This window comes from Papio anubis, unplaced genomic scaffold (assembly GCF_008728515.1).
Source record: "Papio anubis isolate 15944 unplaced genomic scaffold, Panubis1.0 scaffold255, whole genome shotgun sequence".
NCBI lineage: Eukaryota > Metazoa > Chordata > Mammalia > Primates > Cercopithecidae > Papio > Papio anubis.
Window position 1 is genome coordinate 38,963 of NW_022162623.1, and position 10,142 is coordinate 49,104.

At 41.1% G+C, this 10,142-nt stretch overlaps 1 long non-coding RNA gene across 1 annotated transcript in view; it reads left to right on the top strand.

Annotated features, from left to right (window-relative positions):
- The window catches only part of LOC116272915, a 31,196-nt gene extending 21,738 nt beyond the window's left edge, over positions 1-9,458 (top strand). The window contains exons 2-3 of the long non-coding RNA XR_004181439.1: positions 2,104-2,257; positions 7,654-9,458. This is a non-coding gene — a long non-coding RNA (uncharacterized LOC116272915). The remainder of the gene's footprint in view (positions 1-2,103; positions 2,258-7,653) is intronic.
- Positions 9,459-10,142: the final 684 nt, after the last annotated feature.

Sequence of the window (10,142 nt, forward strand, 5' to 3'; positions counted from 1 at the left end):
GTTGTAGTGTCTCCCTTCAATACTCAATTCAGCACGCTGTATATTTTACAGATTTTGAGATAAGCTCAAATTCTATTTCTCCAATGCATCTAGGGATCTCTTTACAGGTATTTTTTTTCTGAAGCAAAAAATTTCTCAGTTTTGCAGGGTGCAGTTGCTCATGCCTGTAATCCCAGCGCTTTGGGAGGTCAAGGCAGGCAGATCATTTGAGGTCAGGTGTTTGAGATCAGCCTTACCAACACAGTGAAACCCCATCTCTACTAAAAATACAAAAAAATTAGCTGGCTGTAGTGGCACATGCCTGTAGTCCCAGCTACTCAGGAGGCTGAGGCAGGAGAATCACTCAAACTCGGGAGGTGGAGGTTGCAGTGTGCCAAGATCGCACCGCTGCACTCCAGCCTTGGCAGCAGAGGGAAATTTTCCTAGTTTTATTACTTTTTAAACTTTTACTAGAGTATCCATTTACTAGAATATGCAGCCTTCTGCATCAGAAAGCTGACTTCCAGGAAATCTTCAGCTTTGTCACTTGAAAGAGTTTTTATTAGTTCCACTTTGCCAATAACCCCTTGGATGTATGGGATTTTAGGGGATGCCGGTTTCCAGCTGTCATGGCTGGGCCAGCTTAGATGCCAAACTGCAAAAGACTCAAATGCTTGGGGTGGGGTGGTGTCAGCTCAGTATTGACTGGGATATCCATGAGACAAAAAAAGGATGGAGTAATAGAAGTTTAACAATGGTGATGGCAAAGGATGTGTGGCTTAGTGAAAGGAGCCGAGTCTTAGAACCAGACAGGTGCAAGTTCACTTACTGGGTGTGTCACCCTGGCCCAACTACTGAGCATTTTGGACTCTTAGTTTCTCCCCCTGCAAAATGGGGGTAAGACTTTTCTCTTTGCTGAGATGTATGTAGTAAAGGAGCTAATGTCTGCATGGTGTTTGGCCCCTGATTGGTGCCTGATAAATGACTGCCATATTTATTTATAATAAATGCCACACAATTCTATACTTGGTTATTGCTTCAAAACGTTTCAAAAAGTGATAGCTTATTTAGCATCCTAGACTGCTGAGTGCTCGGCCTTTGCTCTGTTCGAGCACCGACTATATGCAAGTCCTGCAGGGCACACAAATCATGCCAAGATGTAGCTCCTGACCTCAAGGCAGGGCCATGGAACACTTAAATAACAGCAAAGGATAAAAATGATCATTCAACACAGCAGTAGGAAAATTTGAAAAATAGAATCCAGGATGAATTACCAAACACATTAAACCAAGTGTTATATAACTAAGAAGAAAGAGGAGTTGCAAGTCAAGCTGCTTCAGGCAATTTTAGTTTTCACCCCACTTTGGAACTTGTAGAATTCTTCCAATTTTTTTTTTAAGGTGGAAAAAGAGCTATTTGGATTTACTGACATCCTGTTTCCTAATGAATGGTCTTTCTGATTCAGAAGTTCTATCAACACTCTGATGTTATGTCTCAGGGATGCAAAATCAAGGGGAAAATTCTCCACACAAAACAAACCTCAGATGTCCTAGAACAACCCTTCTGTTCCAAATCTGGTTCTTATTTTCAATTCCAAAAACAACACACAAGGCCTTAGAAGGCACAAACTACTTCATGTTTATGCATGTGGCCCTGGAGAAGCAAGAATTTCAGATGCCTTTGATTATGAATCAGCTGAAGAAAACATCTACCTAAAGTTACTTACTGAAGAATCAGTTCTCCCTGCCCCCACCTCACCTCAACCCTAAAGAACCTCCATCCGGCATCAATTTACAACAGAGCACTTGACATGACTTTATTGGTATATCTTTCTTATGCATTTGACCAATCAAAATGATAATTTAGACAAACTGGGGATGGCAGAGTGCATTATCCAGCAATATCTCATTATTATGCAAAAAATCAGATATTCACGGCAACTGTCTCATCTATTTATTGTTTGGTTACTCATCTGGAAATTTTAATACTTTCTTCAGGGGCAGGGACTGGCAATAAAAAAATAGACCTATATATCAAACCTTTAACTTCCAGCCATCATTGTGTGCCATAATACAGATGGAGTGGCTATCAGCAAGCTTTACTGTGTTGGTTTATTTTCTTTAGCAGAGAATGTGGGTTTAAATGCGATAAAGCAACAAAGTCGACTTAGGGCCGGAGAGCCCGTCGGAACCTTCCACTTTGTTTGCAAGCAGAGATAACTGGCTACAGTCAGCCTCCCCGGGACCTGATGCCAATGGATACCTGCAGTATCAGAAGGGTGAGTATGAGGGGAGGGAAAGGAGATTGTTTAGGGGGACGAATGAGGCCTCTGCATCTCAGAAGGGCTGTTCTTCCTCATCCTTCATATTTCTATGGGTTCCTTCTCACAAGCACAAAGCTTGCTGTGTGCCAGGCACTGCTCTAATTACTTTACAAACAATTACTCATTTCGTCTTCATCATAGGCCTGTATGGTAGATACTAGTATTATCCCTGTTGTATAGACAGGGAAACTGAGGCACAGGGTGGTTACATAATTTGCCCAATTAGCAAGTGATGAAAGCAGAATTTAAAAGCAGATAAGCTGGCTCCAGAATTTGTGTTCATAACCACTCTACTCTGCATGCCAGTTATACAGAAGTGTAGTAGCTCTCTGCTTCTGCTTTTTATGTTCTGCATCAGAAAAATAAATTGGTGCCGGGCGCGGTGGCTCAAGCCTGTAATCCCAGCACTTTGGGAGGCCGAGACGGGCGGATCACGAGGTCAGGAGATCGAGACCATCCTGGCTAACACGGTGAAACCTCGCCTCTACTAAAAAATACAAAAAACTAGCCGGGCAAGGTGGTGGGCGCCTGTAGTCCCAGCTACTCGGGAGGCTGAGGCAGGAGAATGGTGTGAACCCAGGAGGTGGAGCTTGCAGTGAGCTGAGATCCGGCCACTGCACTCCAGCCTGGGCGACAGAGCCAGACTCCGTCTCAAAAAAAAAAAAAAAAAAGAAAGAAAAATAAATTGGTGGGGAACAAATTGCAGGCTATCTGAAAGAGAATTATATGAAATACTTGTTAAAGACCAGATTCTTAGACACAGATCAACTGATTTAGAAACTCTTCCGGTGAGATTCAGGAACCTGCATTTTCAACAAGTTCCCTAAATGATTTTTAATCACATCAAAGTTTGAGAACCATCAAAATAGATTTTCTGGGCTAGGAATCAGAAATTAATCTGTATTTAGGTACCAGCTCTGCTGTTTATGAGCTTTATAATTTTGAAGAAATCTCTGAGCTTCCTGGGCCTAGAGTTTCTCATTTGTAAAATAAGAACAAAAAATATCCGTGCTACACATACTACATAGAGTTGTTTGTAAGAATGAAATGAGACAAAGTGTGTAAGAGAAATCAGCAGATTGAAAAGTGCTTTCAAGGCTGGGTGCAGTGACTCACACTTGTAATCCCAGCACTTTGGGAGGCCAATGTGGGAGGATCACTTGAGCCCAGGAGTTTGAGATCAGCCTGGGCAACACTGTGATTTCCACAAAAAAAATAAAAAAATTAGCCGGGTGTGGTGGCATGCACTTGTAGTCCCAGCTACTTGGAGGCTGAGGTGGGAGGATCGCGTGAGCCCAGAAAGTCAAGGCTGCCGTGAGCCATGATTGTGCCAGTGTACTCTAACCTGGGTGACACAGCAAGACCCTGTCTCAAACAAAACAAAACAAAAACAAACAAAGTAGAAAAGTGCTTCCAAATATGAACTATTGTTGGTATCTCATTATTTTACATGTACAAGACTTGTCTCCCTGCTAAAATTATAATCTCCTGGGTTAACTATAGTTTTTTTCTACCTCATAATACTATGTACTATGTTGTAGCTATCCGATAAATGCGGGCTTAGTTAAATACATTTTTAAAAATATGTAAGCAGGAAACATAATAAAAAATAAAAACATATAAGCAGATCCACAAAGTCAGCCCTATCTATTTTTTGCAATTCTAGTGACCAAGGTTTATACACTGGGCTCCAGAGTCCATACAATGTCATTACACACATTTCACATTTGATTCTCACAAGTCTTATGATAGATAGGGTAGTTAACGGCGGTATCTCTGTTTTGCTGGAAAATATGGAACTCAGGTTTAAGTATTTGCCCAAAGTAACCTAGTTAGTAATCAAATAACATCCACAGCTTCTTGCAACCCTGTACAACACATTCACATGACTTTCAGAGTTTTATTGTTGTTGTTTTGTAAACAAAGACAGAATCTCGCGATGTTGCCCAGGCTATCCTCAAACTTCTGGGCTCAAGGGATCCTCCTGCCTCAGCCTCTCAAAGTGCTGGGAGTATAGGTGTGCACCACTACATCCAGTCTTCAGCATCTTTTATTTTGGGGAAGTGTTCCCTGGGTTCAGTAATACTCCCTGCAGCATTAAATAATTTGTCAAAGGCAGTCATAAGTCAGTTTCATCTGCTGGACCTAGTCCAAATGTATTTAACATTCTAATATTCTTAAATTTTCTGTGAAATATCTTTCGGTGACACAGTATGTTGAAATTTATTTGAGAACCCTTGCTAATAAGATGACGCTTGTTTACTTTTCATTTGACCCACTGGATTGAGATATCCTTATATAATGGATAGTCAAGTCTAGTCTACCCAGTAGCTTTGATATTGAGCAAGTCACAGCCACCAGAGTGATCCTTTTAAAATTTAAGTCAGTTCATGCTATTCTTTTTTTTGTTTGTTTTTGAGACAGAGTCTCGCTCTGTCGCCCAGGCTGGAATGCAGTGGTGCGATCTTGGCTCACTGCAAGCTCTGCCTCCCAGGTTCACGTCATTCTCCTGCCTCAGCCTCCCAAGCACCTGGGACTACAGGCGCCCGCCACCATGCTCGGCTAATTTTTTGTGTGTTTTTAGTAGAGACGGGGTTTCACTGTGTTAGCCAGGATGGTCTCGATCTCCTGACCTTGTGATCCGCCCGCGTTGGCCTCCCAAAATGCTGGCATGACAGGCCTGAGCCACTGTGCCCGCTCAGTTCATGCTATTCTTTTACTCAAAACTCTCTAAAGGGTTTTGTTGTACTTGATAAGCTGGTTATAAAACTGTTGTGGAACTCTAAAAGACCTAAAATACACAAAACAATTTTGGAAAAGAAGAACCCAATTGGAGCGCTTACACTATCTGATTTCAAGTCTTACCAGTAAGCTGTATTAACCAAGATATGTGGTGTTGGCAGAAAGATAGACATAAATCAGAAATAGACCCATATATGTATGGTTACTTGCCTTTCAACAAAGATGCCTAGGTAATTCAATGGCTAAAAGAAGTCTGTTCAGCAAAGAATGCTAGAAAAACTGAACACTTGTATGACAAAAATCTTAACTACTATCCTATACCATTCACAAGACTAACAAATTGGATCATAGACTTAAATCAAAAGCCTAAAACTCTAAAAAGTCCAGGAGTAAAAGCAGGAAAAAATATCTTTGTGTCCTTGGGTTTGGTAGAGATTTCTTAGAGAGGATACAAAAGCTTGAGCCATTAAAAAAAAAAAAAAATTAATGGATATGCTGGAATTAAGAAAAATGACAAGCCACAAGACTTGTCACTCTGTATATCTGATAAAGGACTTATACCAAAACATATATAAAGAACTTTTACAACTCAATAATAAGAGACTAAAAAAATGAGCAGAAAATTTGAACAGACGCTTCATTAAGGAAAATATTGTGAATGGCAAATAAGCACTTAAAAGACATGTGCTAAAAAACATTACCCATTAGGGAAATGCAAATTAGAAATTGCTTGATTTCAAGATTTACCATTAAGCCACATTAATTAACATGGCTAAAACCTGACAATACCAAGTATTGATGAGGATACAGGACTACTGGAACTCTCATACAGCGCTGATGGGAATAGGAAATGGACATCCACTGACTGGGCGCAGTGGTTCACGCTTGTAACCCCAGCACTTTGGGAGGCCAAGGCAGGCAGATCACCTGAGGTCAGGAGTTCGAGACCAGCCTGACCAACATGGTGAAACCCTGTCTCTACTAAAAATACAAAGTTAGTCGGGCACGGTGGTGCATGCCTGTAATCCCAGCTACTTGAGAGGCTGAGGCAGGAGAATCACTTGAACCCAGGAGACAGAGGTTGCAGTGAGCCGAGATCGTGCCATTGAACTCCAGCCTGGGTAACAAGAGCGAAACTCTGTCTCAAAAAAACAATGGACATCCATTTTGTAAAATAATTGGGTAGTTTCTTAAGAAGTTTAATATACCCTTACCAAATGACCAAAAATTCCACTCCTTGGAATTTACCCGAGAAAAATAATAACCATATAATATCCCATATATAAGTGTTTATAGCAGCTTTATTTATAATGATCCCAAACTGGAAATAGTCCAAATGTTCTTCAACTAGTGAATGGGTAAATAAATTGGTACAGCTTTTAAACAGAATACTTCTCAGCAATAAAAAAAAAAAAAAAAAAAGAACTACTGATATATGCAACACTTGGATGAGTCTTAAAAGCTTCTTTCTAAGTAACAGAAACCAGCTACAAAAGGTTACACGTCTGTGATTTCATTTATATGACATTTTGTGAAAGGCAAATATAGGAACAGAAATCAGATCAGTAGTTGCCAAGAGCTGGAAGTGGAGACAGGGATGACCTCAAAGGGGCCCTTGGGAACTTTTGAAGGTGATGTGGGTGTTCTATATCTTGATTGTGGTGGTGATGGTCACTCAATTCAATGCAGTCGTTAAAATCTGTCAAATTATTCACTTTAAACTGGTGAATTTTACTCTATGTAAATTACACCTTAGTAAAGCTGATTTTTAAACAATCCTTGCAATGGTTCGCATTTCCCTCCGCGTGAATGACTCTGTGCAAGCCAACAGGCCCTTCAGGATCTGAACCCACCACCACCCTCTCTCTGCCCTTATCCCTGGTCACTCTCCTTACACTTTGCTGCAGCTACCAGAGCCTCCTAGATATGAAGCCTTCTCAGACTATGCAGGTACAAGTCCTCTCTGAGCATTGCGCTAACTCCCTCTACCTCCTTTAAGTCTGTGGTTAATTGTCACCACTTCAGAAAGGCCTAATCTCTCACTGAATGTTCCTTGAATGGGCCTCAGTTTCCCCATCTGTAAATGGAGGAAGCAAAACCACAGGATCTCTCTGAGAGCTTTCTAGTCTGACATCCTACAGTTCTGACATATAGCTTTTAGGTATGTAAGAAGGCATCGAATAACAAACTACAGGTGAGGGAAACAGAGTTCTGGAGTATTCTAAGGGCAAATGACCACTTCCAGCTGCCAGAATCAGAAGATACTTAATGGAGGAGTTGGCTCCTAAAGAACAGGTAGGATTTCTTTATACAAAAACAATTAACTCAACAATTGGGAACACTGTTCTAGTTTCTTTTAGAGTAAAGTTCTGGCTTCTACTTGGTTTGCATAGTTAACATTTTGCCCAGCTTTGACAACATCCTTGAATACTGTCATGCTACCCATTCTGAGTCTTTCCCACATGTTTTCTTGCTTGCCATCCTGCTGGGGTCATTGGTAATTAACTGGCCAAGGTGTACATTATGTCGATGCTGTGCCAAACTTCAGGAAAACTGACAAGATCGCTACCTTGTTGCAGTATATCTGTTCACATTCTTTTTTGTACTAGATTCTGATCTCCTGCGGGGCTGAGTTTGTGTCTCTCTCAGCTTTGGATCCACAATGATAAAGCATGGCAAACTCAAAGAATGAATGTTCCTGAGAATTCTCAACATTCTGCTTGTATGAGTGTGCACATCAGGAAGAACAATTATTTGATTGTCAAAGCTAATTGCCTATTAAGGTAAAGCAGGACTTATTTCCTTAATCAGAAGGATTACAACCTGAGCATGCTGGCAAATTTTGAGATGCTGCTGTGAAAGACAAAATAAAAGAAGTTCAAGCACAAAGCTGAAATCTGAAGGTCTTTTCATTTACTCTTGTTTACTGGTGATCTACAGTCAAGGTTGAATCCTCCCTCTGCGGAAGTAATTAAGGTGAAATGAGATCATAACGATGGGGCCCTGATCTGATAGGATTAGTGTCCTTATAAAAAGAGACATCAGAGAGCTGGCTCTTTCTCTCACTTTCCAGACACACATATTGAGGAAAGGCCGTGTGAGCACACAGAGAGAAGGTGGCTGTCTACAAGCTAGGAAGAGAGCCCTCTCTAACAACTGAATAGGCTATCACCTTGATCACAGGCTTCCAGTCAGAACTGTACGAAAATAAGTATCTGTTGTTCAAGCCACCCTGCCTGTGGTATTTTGCTATAGCAGCCTGAGCAGACTAAGACAACGATGGCACACTTTGTCCCAAATAGGTCCAACCTAAAATTCTCTGCTATATTGATTTACAGCCTCTTCTGTCCCAAGATGTGAATTAGCCTAGGGCTTTCCAGAAATTTCTCATTCCCAAACTGACACGCTCTCTCTTAGTACTTTCCCTGCTACCTTTCAACTAATACATGACATTGAGAATTTCTCCTTCTGCTGTATACTTTCAGTTGTCAGCGACTTTCATTTTCTATAGCCATCATTTAGATTTGAAAATAACATTTTCTAGCAATTTTGGATAGTGGAAATTTTTAGAGTAACCCAATGGAGAGTGTACGCATTACCTCTGTGTATGCATGCCCAGGAAGGAAAGCTGGAACCAGCAAAAGACTGTCCACAATCTGCATTTCCTGACATCACATAATACTCTCTGTATTAGTTAGGGTTCTCCAAAGAAACAGATTCAACAGGATATACACATACACACACACACACACACATACACATATATATAAAATCTCCAATTGTGTATGTGTGTGTGTGTGTGTGTGTGGCAAGAGAGAGAGAAAGAGACAGAGAGAGAGAGGGAGACAGATTTACAAGGAGGAATTAGTTCACACGATTATGGAGGCTGAGAAATTCCATGATGTGCTACCTGCTATCTGCAAACTGGAGACCCAGGAAGCCTGGTGGTCTAATTCCAGTCAGATTAAGAAGGTCAAAGAACCCGGGGAACTCATAGTGTAAAGTCCCAGTTCAAGGGTGGTAGAAGACCGATATCCCAGCTCATGCAGGTAGAGAGAAGAAAAAAGGGTGGGGGAGTAACATTCCTTGTTCCTCCACTTTTTTGTCCTACTCGGTCCCTCCATGGATTGGATGATGCCAGCCCACCTTGGGGAGGGCTATCTACTTTATTGAGTCTACCAATTCAAATGCTAATTGTATTTGGAAACAACCTCACAGACACACTCAGAAATACTGTTGAATCTAAGCATCTTGCGGCACAGTCAAGTCGACACTATTAAATTAACCATCACATTCTAAAACAGTCTTTGGGGATATTTATGAATATCGTTATAGAAGACTTTTTGGCCGGGCCTGGTGGCTCACGCCTGTAATCCCAGCACTTTGGGAGGTTGAAGGGGGCAGATCACTTGAGGTCAGGAGTTCGAGACCAACCTGGCCCACACGGCAAAACTCTGTCTATACTAAAAAATACAAAAATTAGTTGTGCATGGTGGTATGCACCTATAATCCCAGATACTCAGAAGGCTGAGGCAGGAGAATGGCTTGAATCCAGGAGGCAGAGGTTGCAGTGAGCCGAAATTGTGCCACTGCACTCCAGCCTGGGTGACAGAGCGAGACTCTATCTCAAAAAATAAAATAAAATAAAATAAAAGAAGAAGAAGATGACTTTTTGGCATTACATAGAATTAATCCAAATTTTAGTTCATGATATCGAACAACATATGGCTGATACTCATCCTTGCATTCATTCAAAAATCGCTAAAATGTTATAAGGCTAATGTCCCTCATCTCCCCAGAATGTGCAAAGAATTTTTATTCTTAATGTTTGTCTTTTATCACAATGAAAATGCCATCTTGAGCGCCAGTGCTCTCAGTTAGGAGCTGGGGATGTTTTCTTTAATCTATTCTGATGGCTGATTTTTCAGATATTATGACAATGTTCTTTTGCTGTAAGCTCCCCTCTTACTTTGGAAGCCAACGCAATATTGTATTGGCAGAAAGAGTACAGGTTTTGAAGTTAGATTGTGACATGGTTTGGATCTGTGTCTCCACCCAAATCTCATGTTCATTTGGAATCCCCAATGTTGGAGGTGGG